At 45.1% G+C, this 12548-nt stretch overlaps 1 long non-coding RNA gene across 5 annotated transcripts in view; it reads left to right on the top strand.

The window, feature by feature from the left end:
- LOC125175606 (uncharacterized) overlaps positions 1-12548 on the top strand; it is a 403243-nt gene that overhangs the window by 266497 nt on the left and 124198 nt on the right. Inside the window, exon 1 of one of the 5 annotated variants that reach the window (XR_007155901.1) lies at positions 3804-3853. The exons of the other annotated variants lie outside the window; for them this stretch is intronic. This is a non-coding gene — a long non-coding RNA (uncharacterized LOC125175606). Of the gene's footprint in view, positions 1-3803; positions 3854-12548 lie in introns of those variants that run through there. 5 annotated transcript variants of the gene reach the window in all.

Genomic DNA, 12548 nt, shown 5'->3' with positions numbered 1-12548 from the left:
GTTCCATAATGATGGAGTCCTGGACATGAAAACTTCTCGTCCGAGGCTAAAAGTTTCGTGCCATTGGATCTAGACCTGTCGCCATTTTAATTGCTGTCTTCTGGGTATATTCTACTTTCTTAGCATCTTTATTGAAGTGGGAAAATGAGAACCCAATACAATACTCTGGGTTTAGCTGGACAGAAAAGTGAGAAAGACAAATAAATGAGGGGTAACGAATAGACTAAAATAAAAAGGAGCCTGACAGTGTGTGTGTGTGTGTGTGTGTGTGTGTGTGTGTGTGTGTGTGAGAGAGAGAGAGAGAGAGAGAGAGAGAGAGAGAGAGAGGAAGAGAGAGAGAGAGGGAGAGAGAGATGCATGGATAGAGAAAAAGAATATATTTTTATTTTTAATTTCACATGATGAAAAATCACTTCAAAGACTTTTTCGTAAACCATCACTGATTTTGGCCGTCTTAGATGATAACTTATAGTTCCATTCTGTGGTACGTTGATGCTGAAGTCCAGTTAAGAAAGTTTGATGAAAAGATCTGATCTACCTCGCTGGGCCAGTACTATGGCTATCCAGCCCTCAAGTCACTCTTGATTTTTATCTGACCTTCCGCCATCAGCCGTGGCCTGGGTGACCCTCGATTTCTAAGTAACTTCCTAATCTAGTTGTACACTTGCCTTTCTCTCTGTGTCAGCACAAGCAGCAACCAAACCCTGCCCTCATGGGGACTCCCCTGGAGAAGGCTGGCTCGAACTACTCCGGGGTGGCCAACTGCCTTCCAGTCTCTATGACTAATGCACAGCCTGAGGGGTCCAAGCCTGTGAAGCCACACATTGTACCTGGACATGGATGGCCTGTGACGTCTGTCTCTACAGCACAACCCAAAAATCCTGGTTCTAATTTGACTTGGGAAAGTCTGTCATTGTGTCAGAATCCACCTGTTAGGGGTATAGTAGTTTGGTACCTGGCGTCTATTCCAACTGTGTATCTCCCAGAATCCCTTGCAATTAGGCTTATGGATACAAAGCAGAGAGAGTTTCCCAATAAGATGCACCCCTGCCAGATTTGAAAAGGGGAAATGTGATAAAAAGTGAGATTTCTGCAACTTTGGCTACTGTTTCTGGCCGGCGAGAACTTAAAGATGCGTTTTTCTGAAGCGAAATTCTATTGTATGGTCACCAGCCTCCTGTCAGTAGAAAGGCAATCGTAGCGGCATGCTGATACTTTCCAGATCCCACAGCTCTGTTCTGGAGCTCAGCTGTTCCTGTGGCAGCCTGCCAACTCTCTGCCTTCTATTTGGGGTGGAGGGGGCTCCCCTCGTGGGCCAGGTTGGCCGCGTAGTACTGGGAGCCATTCTCGGAGATCCAACTCCCAGCCTATCCCTCCAGCCCTTCCAACAATTTTGTAAGTCTTAAATCCCTTGTATTCCCTGTGTTAAATCCCCTTCTCTTTAAAATAACGAGAGTACTTTCTGTTCCCTAAAACCGAGCCTTGGGAGGTGCACTTATCAAAGGTAGTCTGAAAGGTGATTTCAGCCCTTTTACCTTAATGAAAAAGCGTCTTGTGAGGTTGGTCTCTTTAGAGCCTTAAACTAGAACTTGAGTTTTAGTTCTGTGTCTGTTGTGCATTTGACCTTGAACAACCACTTAACTCAGCTCTCAAGTCCTTTCCTTATCTATCAAATTAGGCAAATAATACCTGCTTTGCATATGTGAGCATAAATGGAGAGAATAAATGTGCAAATGGGGTTCAAGCAATGAAGTGACTGCTGTCTTTTCTCCTCGGTCATTATGATGTATTCTGTGATAAACCCAATCTCTTCCGTTCACAAAGTTTCAATTAGGAAATGTCTATTCATCAAAAAGCGAGAAATAATATCAAATGTCCTGTCACACATTTTGTTTAGATTCCCTATGGCTATTCTCCAACCAGATGCCCTGAGACCCTGGACAGAGAGTCAACATTTCTGCAATAATTTTTAAATGAATAAGTGGAAAGTTGGTGAAATCGGGGACCTTTCAAAGTCAGATGACTATGAAGAGGGATAATAGTGTTACCTAGCATGTGAACTCAGTGGTTTACAAAAAAAAAAGTCCTATGGAAAAAGAAGATAAAGTCAAATAACACCTTGTTGATGGCAGACCATTGACCCCCCCTTCTAATATCGTTTGAAGATCTGCCTTGTGCAAGGCTTTCTGCTAGTCATTGGGTCTTATGCTAGCTGTTAAAAGAAGTACACTGGGGAAAATTTTACTGTATGTAAATTATATATCAGTTAACCAGACGAGATGCAGAAGTAAATATGAGTTACTTACTTGCCATGCCTAGCAAAGCCTGTTTGAGGTATGTAACAGACCCCTGCACAGCACGACGTAACTCACTCTTCCGTGCAGAGAATTGCTCCTTGACACATGCCTGCCCTCACCCTACTGTCCCCGCTCATGGGAATCTCTGCCCCTCTCTGGCTACCTGATTCTCAACACCTTTAGGGCCCTGCTCACAGGCAACCTACTCTGAGAAGGTTTTCTTGATTTTCAAAGTCTAAATGAATCCTTCCCTGCTGCCTTTCTCATCGACATATGTTACCTCTAGTATGCCTCATCTTTGTGTCTCTTATGAATGGTTTGTGTTATTTGGTTATTTTTTAGCTATGTAGGTAGATAAGCATGAAATATTTATGTATTTTAGTCAATGGAGGCTGGTGCAGCATGGCACTGGTAGGGAACAAAGTTTGTTGAATTCGATCCTGAATGGATCCTTCATACATTTTACTGAATTGAATGGTTGAGAGAAGATAACTGTGGAGAGGATGCTGGTGAGGTCTTAGCGAGAACCGTACTCCCTGTCCCCATCTTTCCTATTATTTCCTGTCTTTTTCCTAGCTTCTACCTGCCTACTCTCACCACATGAACAAGCATATGCCCATCTTCCCAGAAGCAGATCACGTTCTATAGCAGGCAAAGGGTATTAGGATCACAAGAAATCATGTCACCTTTTTGGCTTCAAGTTTAATGCTTTCTAGTCCCAGGTACATGAAATTTCAGGAAGGAAAAAGTGTAGAATTTATTTAAATTCCAACTAAATGCACTCAGGGAAGGGCATAGGTGTATTCTGTAAGCAGTTGCTCTGTGCTCGTTATCAAATTACTATTTCAGGTGACGTATGTATGCCCTCAAATTCGAGAAGAGGTTGAGAAGAACAACAAGGAGACAGGGAAAAGAGACATTTAACAAAGTATAGACGATTTGCAGCCACTTGCATGACGAAGTGAAATGTGAAAAGTCATTTAGAAAAAAATTAGTGCTGTTAATGGAAATGCCGTACATACATTTGTATAGCGTTGCAAAGTGTCTACTTTTGTACATTTATTGCCTCACAGACCTCACAGTAACCCTGTGTGGCAGATAGGGCACATGTTTGTACATGAAGAAATGGACTTAGTCCAACTACATGTCTCTTTGACCTCTTTGAACATACCAAATTTCATTGTAAGTAATTTAGAGAAATATGCCTATTGGCAAAATTTTAGCTGCCATTTTGTTTTAAGATGTCAGACTACACCACTAATGAGCTTAATTCCCATTAGTAGCTTACTAGTTAGGGTCAGAGTCAGCTAATGTTATCCCGGGGCAGACAGAAAAACAAGGTGTTTTTCTGTGAAATGAGCACTTTGCTCATATGGGTTACAATGTGGGCATGGTCTTGTTTATTAAGATCAAAGTCTGTACAAGGCGAAAGATGCTAAACATTTGATTCCAGGCATCTGTCTTTCTCTCTTCCATGCAATGGGTATCCACACTCAATGAACACAGCGCCGAAAGAACATCGGGGGCAGATATGAAATGCTCTGCATTGGTGGCAGGTGAGTGAGGCTGTCTACTTTCAACCCTCTGTCCAGTTGATGTGATGCCAGTGAGAAATCAGCCAGAACATGTGATCTGAAGAAAGAAACTAGAAGACCTCTCTCTCTGTTTTTTTTTTGTTTTATTTTTTTATTCGTATTTTTATTTTATTTTAGAGACAGAGACAGAGACAGAGAGAGAGAGTGCATGAGCCATTGGGGGATGGGGCAGAGGGAAAGAGAGAGAGAATCCCAAGCAGGCTTCATGCTCATTTCAGAGCCTGATGCAGGGCTCAACCCCACAACCCTGGGCCCATCACCTGAGCCGAAATCAAGCGTTGGATGCTCAACTGACTGAGCCACCCATGCTCCCCAACTCTCTTTTGTTTTAAATAGAGGCACGGGAAATAGTAAAATGTTTAAAATGTAGCAGGCTTAAAAAAATGTAGCAGGCGTTTTTCAAGTTAGATATTCATTTACTTAGCTAAGAGGTAGGACTGCTGTCCCCTGGGGACACAGAGATAGAGACGGCATGGTTTTCATCCTTGTGCAGCTCAGTCGTTGATGGGGAAGATGAACCTGCAAACAGAAACAATTCAATATGAATGTTTCTAAGGGTGTGGGGTGGGAGCAATGACCTATTTGAGGGAAGGTTGTTGGGAGAAGGTGACACTGGAGAGTTCAGAAGCTAGTTTCAGTCGGTGGAGAGAGGGAAAATGATTCTAGGCAGAGGAAATAGTGTAAGCAAAAGCACAGGGACGTGAGAGGTAGGGATGATTAGCTGAAATGGTTAGTGATTCATAAAACATGTGCAAAAATCCAAATTAAGATGGAGGAGATTACACACGAAAATAAAGAGAATTTCTAAAAGATCTGTTCATACTCAAAAGGTTACCGCTCTGGAGAGCACAGCCCTAGAGTGATGTCTCTCAAACTCTAATGTGCCTAGAATTTGAATAGGGATCTCACCAAAACACAGATTCCGATTAAGTAGATTTGAGGTGGGGCCTGAGCTTCTGTGTTTCTAACACGCTCCCAGGTGATGCTGCTGCTGCAATAGGTCACGTCAATGTCAAACACTGCAGAATGGTCGCATGGTGGAGTTGACTGAGCATTTGTGTTCAAGACAACTTCAGTGAAGGTAGTTCTAGAAGCATTATGGACACAGGGCCACATATTAATAAGGCCAGGAGAGCATGGTAGGCAGAATACTGGTCTCCCAAAGAATTGCCTGCTTCAGTCCTTGGCACCTGTGAATATGCTATCTTACTTGGCAAAGAGACTTTGCAGTTGTGACTAAAGTATGGACCTTGAGTTAGGGAGATTATCCAGATGGGCCCAATCTGGTCACATGAGTTTTTCAAGTAAAGAGGAGGCGGGGCACCTGGGTGGCTCAGTCGGTTAAACGTCCGACTTCAGCTCAGGTCATGATCTCACAGTCTGTGGGTTCGAGCCCCGCGTCAGGCTCTGTGCTGACAGCTCAGAGCCTGGAGCCTGCTTTGGATTCCGTGTCTCCCTCTCTCTCTGCCCCTCCCCTGCTCATGCTCTGTCTCTCTCTGTCTCAAAAATAAATAAAAACATGAAAAAAATTGAAAAAAAATAAAAATAAAGTAAAGAGGAGGAAAGATAGTGGTTTGGAGAGACATGGCATGCATGACCACTCAACCCACTGTTGCTGGTTTTGAGGATGGAGGAAAGGGACCATGAGCGAAGGAATATGGTGACCTTCTAGAAGCTGGAAGCCTTTCTCAGTTTACAGCCATGAAGAAAACGGGGACCTCAGGCCTACAACGGCTAGAGATTCTGCCAACAGCCTGAATGAGTAGGAAATGAATTCTCTTCTAGAGCCCCCAAAGGGAATGAAGTCCACTGACACCGTGACTTTTGTCTGCTGAGACCTGTACCAGATTTCTGACCTAGAAAACTGTCTGCGTTTGACAATATGTGATTTCAGGCTGTTTGCTGAATGAAGCTGATTGATAAGTAAGATCACTGTATTTACTGCAGGGATTATAACAACCTCTCCTTCCTTTTGAACTTTCTCAATTTGTAAGTAGACTTTATTTTTTAGAGTAGTTTTAAGTTCACAGCCAAATTGGGTAGAAGGTACAGAGATGTCTGATAAATCTCCTCTCCTACTATCTACATAGTAGCTCATAGTAGTTCATTGGTTACAATCGTTGACCCTATGTTGGTATCTATCAGACAAAGACTATCATTTACTCTAGGGCTCATTCTTGGTCTAATATGTTTTTAACCTGAAAATAGAGAGATTCCACCAGCAGCGTTAGGTACATTGGTTCCCCCGCTGTGGTCACTCCGTAGCCCAGTGCAGCCCACACTGTGACTTAATAGGAATGTGCACATGCGGTCAAAGACACCTTTAGTGTTTCCTGCTCTGTCTCCTTCCACGGCTCCTGCTCAGCAGTCCAGCTATTACAATAAGTGCTTAATGTGTGCTCTAGCATTGTTGTGGTATCATTTAGACGATTGCATGCTGGGCCGACACAAGTCAGAGGCGGCGAACGCATTAAGGGCTCGTCGTTATCAGCTTGCTGGGGATCCAGGGGATGCAATGGTGGTAAACCTCAGACATTCTACGGAGACACAATCCTATCTGTACCCTTTGCTCATCCTGTCTCGTTCCCTCACGTTCTGTCCCGTATAAATGCTATCTCTGCGTGTTGTTTGAAGCCAGTGTGTAGTCTGGCTGCTTTTCGAGTCTTGCCCACCCCCCGGGAACATAGAAGTGTCAATGGCCAAAGACACTGTTATTGCCTTTCAGTCAGAAAGGGTTTGGGGCGCTGTAGGAATGGCCATGGGCATTCTTAACCATCTTTTTAAATAATTTATACATTTCAATGTACTTTTAAATTTCGGTATATATTTCAGTTGTTCCAGTTATACTCATTTGGCTTTGGAAGAAAGTTGCTGGAAGCAAGGTGTACATGTCTTTAATATATATTAAGTATGCCCTAAATGAAGCATCCAACACCACACCATCAATTTCTTATTAACACTGGTAAAAGTCTATAAATCTAATGGAGCTCTTCTTTTGTTTTTTCTGTATCCATCCATATTTTTCTTTCCCCTCTCTCTTTTGGAACGATTCATACTAAGCACTTCTCTATGGTTATCATTCATTTCAATTACTAGATACACCACAGAGTGCTGGGCACTGGGACGACACTAACTGTAACAGTAATACTTCTAATAATGGACATTAGGCCAGTTCTCTCCGTAGGTGCTCTAGCAGGTCAAACAGGCACCCGCAGGCACCTGTATGGTTGTATGGGGCACACACGTGCTTTCCTCCCCCCTCAGAATGGCACTGAACTCTGCCTATAGCCTTAGCCCCAGAAGAATTCCCTTTATCCCAAAGGGGGTACAAATATGAGAAAAAGGGTGTGAGAGAGGATCACATTCTGTGAGCTGCTCACCCATCAAGCTACTCTGTGTTGCTGCGTATCCTCCTGTTTCAGCTACCCTGGGTCTCCTTATCCTAGGCAGTATCTGGGTGAGTTTTTCTTATCATGTACATCTGGCAATACAGGCACTGAACAGTACAGGTAAATTCACAGTGAATTTTTTTGCCGGGGTTTGCTCCAGGTCTATGGGACCAAATCCTACTTATCTATCCACCTACAAAGCTGTCTTCTTAACCAGTAACCCTAACATACCATACCTTCTTTCTGCTCACCTTCTTGGAATTCTCTGATGGTTTTCTACCGCTTGAGGCTTGGAAATTATATGTGCATGCATTCAGCTGCTAGCATTTATCAACTACCGTGAAACAGGAACTCTGCCAGGCAGTAAAGATACTTAGTTGAGTATGACACTGTTTCTGTGTTCAACTATTCCATTTGTGTGGTACCTAATTCAACACTACGAGCCACTAATTTGGATCAATATACTAAGGTAAATAATTCCTTCCTTTCTTGTATATAACACTGTGTCAATAATACAGAAAGCTATGCGGATGTATGTATGAAAGCTTAAATGTTTACATTTATTGAAACAACTTTTCTATTTGTAAATTTAACGGGATTATGGTAGAACATCACCGATAAGGGAAGGAGCGTTGGGTGTGCACTTTCAGGTTGGTTTTTCTGCCTCCGAGCAGTTGTAGATACTTCGGTAGTGATCTTTGGTGATGGAGAAGGAAGGAGGGACATCGTAGAGGGAGGACATTGGGAGATGTCTAGGATGGCTTCGAGGGTTTGATTGCTCTAGGGCTGGGTTTGGGAGTCTGTGGGTGAATATTGAAAAAGGAGGGTGCTGGCGCTTGGGCACAAGCACCTGACAGAACAGATTTGGGTGGGTGGTTCAGGCCAGGGGTGCAATCCAAGGAAGTATGGTTTTGCTTTCTTTTTATTTGGTTTCGTGCCAGGTGGGGCGATGACGACGGGTTCTGTTTAACTTGTGCCCCTCAAGTACCTCAGAAAATGGGTAGCCATGTTTTGGTTTGTTTTTTTGTAACCGATTTTGCTTTCAAGAAGTTGATATCCCGGCCGGCCGTGGCCAGCGGCAGTCACTCCTGATTTCACCCGCTCTGTGCATTCTTAGGCAGGAACCCTTTCCCCGCTCACATCCTGTGGACACAGAACACTTTAGCCACGGAGATCCATAACTGCTTCCTCCTGGGTCTGAGGCTTTCTTGGCTCTGAAAGCTTCCTGGGTTTGCTGACATCATCCTCGTGTGGAGGAGGACTGGCCCGGTTGTTGAAAACATGCATGTAGTTGAATGAATTCTACTAAGAAAAAGGAAAAGGAAAACAAAGCTAACTCAACCAGACACACCTTCAATGGCCATTGTTCAACACTCGGAATTTATGGTTCTGCGCCACGGGCAGGAAAGGAAGAGGTGACCCCGGGAGGCATTTCCTAAGTGCAGATTAGAAAGAGCCCGGTGAGACTCGAATTGGTCAAAAGGAAATGAAAACACAGTGCTCTCCCTCCAAATAGGGCCATTCTGAGGGAGTTGATCTGAGGAAAAGATGTAACAACAGGAGCCTAACAACCAGGAATTTCAAAACAATACAAAACGCTGTTATCACCGCCGAAGCAGCCAGGGGCTCCCTGGCATTTCAGGGTTCTACTCCTCCCCACACATAAAAAGCCAGACACATTCACTCTTCAGCCATGTTTCAACATCCTCTTTCAGTGACCTATTCCAGTGCCGAGCATTCCTCAGTCTGGAAAAGTCTCCTCATGTCTAACCCGAATCCCTCATCCGACATCTGAAGTTCGTTTCTTCCTACTCCCTTTTGAGGGATGATGGAAAAGAACCTGTTGCCATTTCCTCCTGAAGAATCTTTCAGACACTTGATGACTTACAAACGCATTTGATTTTCCCTTGCTGGTTCAGAACTTCCTTTCTGAAATGGTAAATTCTGCGGAGTCCCGGTCAAATCTTTACGCTCAGGGGAATGAGCTCTGGTTCCCAAGCCAAGTAAAAATGCAGAAACAAGCCCCACCCCCCCCCACCCCCATTCTGGTTCTCCAAGGAAAACCCTTTGCCCTGGACTCTCAATTTCCAAACAGAATGCAGCACACTGTTTAAAGAGTATTTTGTTTTCCTTTTCTGGAACCCATTGTGTGTTGCATCAAAGACAATGTGTTCATACAGCTGCAGTTGTTGATGTATTAAACTTCCCATGCAGGTCCCCTGGAGTCTTCAGAAGGAAGGGGAGGACTAGCCGGCTAGGAGGTGTGTCAGGGTGTGAGCATAGAGGCACAGCCCTGTGCTGGGGGCTCATGCCCTTCTTTCCAGCTTGGAGCGCTCATGGCCTCTTTCGTTCAGTCTCTGGAGGCTGTCCCCACAGCGACACTCACACGCTGAGGAACTGAATAATTGTTGGCACGGTCCAGGGGCCAGCGAGCCAGATTGGGCGGGGAGAGCATTCCATGATTATAACACAATGCCAGAGTAGGATATAAAATTCCTTTCATATTAATTCTTATACAATAGGCATCTTAAAACTTGACTTTTACACTTAAAAAGGAGGCAAAACGCAGCCCTCGGTTGTGTTTTTGCAACTAAAGTTAACTCATTCGTCTTGGCGGCTTCCGCGTGGGTCTTAGCTGCCCAGTTCTGTTTGAGAAAGTGCTGGGCTCCTGTGGAGGAGCGTGGGGCTCACCCGCACCAACCAGCCCAGAGCTTTCTCCTAGGGGCCTTCCCTGACGTGGCTCCGAGCCTGGCAGCCGGTGCCGCTCTTGGGAAACTGGTCCTGCCGGAAGGCCTCGCTCGTTCTTCGTGCCCGAGACCAGAGGGCCTTGGAATGTGGAGCCAAGGCATGCCCAGGCCTCCTCAGAGTTCTCAGGCTTGCAGGCCCCGCAAAGCCGATGGTGCACATGTCGGTCTCGGAGCGAAACGTTCACCTCTAACGCCCCACCTACCCAGCCCCGGGGACTTGGCACGATGCAAGGACGGGGTGTCCTCCTTCCTGAGCCGCTCTCCCTGAGCCTCGCAGGGCCCTGTGCGTACCTTGTCAATGTTGTTGACAGGCTGACTCACAGGCTGGGCATGGTTGCTGGAACCCAGAGACCTGGATGCTATTTCTAGCTTGGCTCTGGTCCCCAGCTTTGGTTGCCTACCATGGAGTCCGGGTGGAGAAGTCATTGGGCTCTCAGCTAGGTGGTCAGTTTGGGGTAGATACCAGGAGATGTGGGACTTCCTCTTCATAAAAGAGTGGCAAATGAACCCAACAGTTCCCGTGACCTGGTCCATCCCACGTGCCACCTCTGACTTTGGCAATGGTAGGGAACGTATTCAAGAAACCTCTCCGAACTCCACAGAGTTGTACTACGTTTTTGAGAGTAATTTAAATTCTCACCCTTAATTCACTGACGTACATATTTGTTGAGCATACATTTATTTAGAATATTTAATGAGAGCCCTTCATAAAAATCTCCATAAACTTTAAGTGCAAATAAACAGCATTCTCCAAACCTGGAAACTCCCCATGAGATCAATTCCTTTCCAAGCACCTTCCAAGGCTGGGGCTGCTTGGGCAGTATTTCAGACTCTCCTAATAATACCTTGTGGGGAAATTATGACACATTTTCTTATTTTCTATTAGGCGTATACTTGTTCTTTGGATAAAAGGGACTCCACATGTAAATTTGATGATTAGTCTCTGAATTTCTTCTATGAGAGCAGAGCACCAGAATCTCCTGGGCTGTTTGTACAGGATGCAGGCTGGAATTTTAATGGCGAATATCCACTAAAAAAAGCAATAACATCCATGAAAAATTAACATTGCTAAAGAGGCCCCCAGGCCCCGGGGCTTACAACCCTAAGGGTCACCAGTAAGCGACCATGATTTAATGAAGAGGTGCTCCCTCTGATTAGTACGAAGCGGCCCTGGCATCTTCCACAGCATAAATACCCGGTCGCCGAGCTTGCCAGGCAAATGCTTTCAGAGGCTGAATTTTCTCGCAGCTCCAGTGAGCTGGCCGTGGACAGCAGAGGACATTCCACTGAAATCGGGCCATTGGAGCCGAAGACAAAGGCGGCTGATTCAAGTGCACCAAATTGGAGTTTCTCTAATCAAACATATTAAATTCACCATCATTCTTGATTGTTTTAATGGGAAGAAAGGGCAGCTGTGCCCTTCATTTCCTAAGCATTTTATTTGGTGCCGTGGGGAGGGGAAGAGGAGGAGGGAAAGGAGGATGGGAAGGGAAGAGAGATAGAGATGGCTAGGAAAGCTACAGGAAGCTAATGTCTTTTGTCTTAAAAGTAAAATGATTTTGCATGCTGTTCAGATCCACGCTGAGAGTTCCCAGAGCCGTCACTCACGGACAAAAACCCGAGATAACCAGCTTATAAAACACGTTTGCACAGGCGTGGAGAAGCAGGCAGCAAACGGACCGGGGGGTTTGGAATCCTCGGGCAAAGAGAGACACGGGTAACTAGTGTTGGACAGATTTGCTTCACTGGTTCCATGAAAGCCTGCTCAGTTGAGCATTTCCCCCCCCTGCATATTTGTGCTTTGTACAGAAGGATTTAAATTTCAAGACACTTGGGAGAACATATCTCCTCTCTTTTGTAACCTTCCTGGCTGAGAGCAGAGCTCACAAAAGGCCTTTTTTTTTTTTCTTCACCATTTGAGCAATGGGATGCAAAATCCCAGTTAAGAAACTGATGGCCCAACCTATTTTTCTTTTTTTTTCTAAAACAGTTTAACAGAAAGGCCAAGCCTGATGCTTCCTGCCTAGGGCACAGCACGGCATACCAAGTCTCAGTAGGCACCTCCAGCTTCAAAGGGGAGCTGGGGCGCATGATGTCACTTCCTCTGTCTGCTGAGTTGATAACAGGATGAACCTGAATGAGATATGAAGCAGACATTCCACTGTGTAATTAATCATTTCACTCCATTGTAAAGCAGGGTACTTGGGTAGACATTGTTTTCGCACTTGGGGTCGCGCATACACAAATGTACCTCTCGCAGAGGAAACAAAGGTCTAGGAATTGCCGCTGTGGGCTCGCAGGCTCACACAGGCTAACGTGAGTCATCCAGAGAAAGGGCTTTGGAAGCTGGTGCCTGTTACAGCCTGAAGCTAGCCTGTTTCTGAGCTGGAATGTGAAAGGCAGCTGGCTGTGTCAAAGGGGCAGAGAATAAAGCCACAGTGTAAAATGAAGACACAATTCAGCAAAGAGAAGATGCTATTAAAATGGTTTTTGCTCCTCTGACAGGAGGGCCCCCTTTTG

The sequence above is a fragment of the Prionailurus viverrinus genome, chromosome A1 (genome assembly GCF_022837055.1).
Source record: "Prionailurus viverrinus isolate Anna chromosome A1, UM_Priviv_1.0, whole genome shotgun sequence".
Classification (NCBI taxonomy): Eukaryota; Metazoa; Chordata; class Mammalia; order Carnivora; family Felidae; genus Prionailurus; species Prionailurus viverrinus.
The sequence above is the reverse complement of the archived record's forward strand: the minus strand, read 5'-3'. Positions and strand labels throughout refer to the sequence as shown.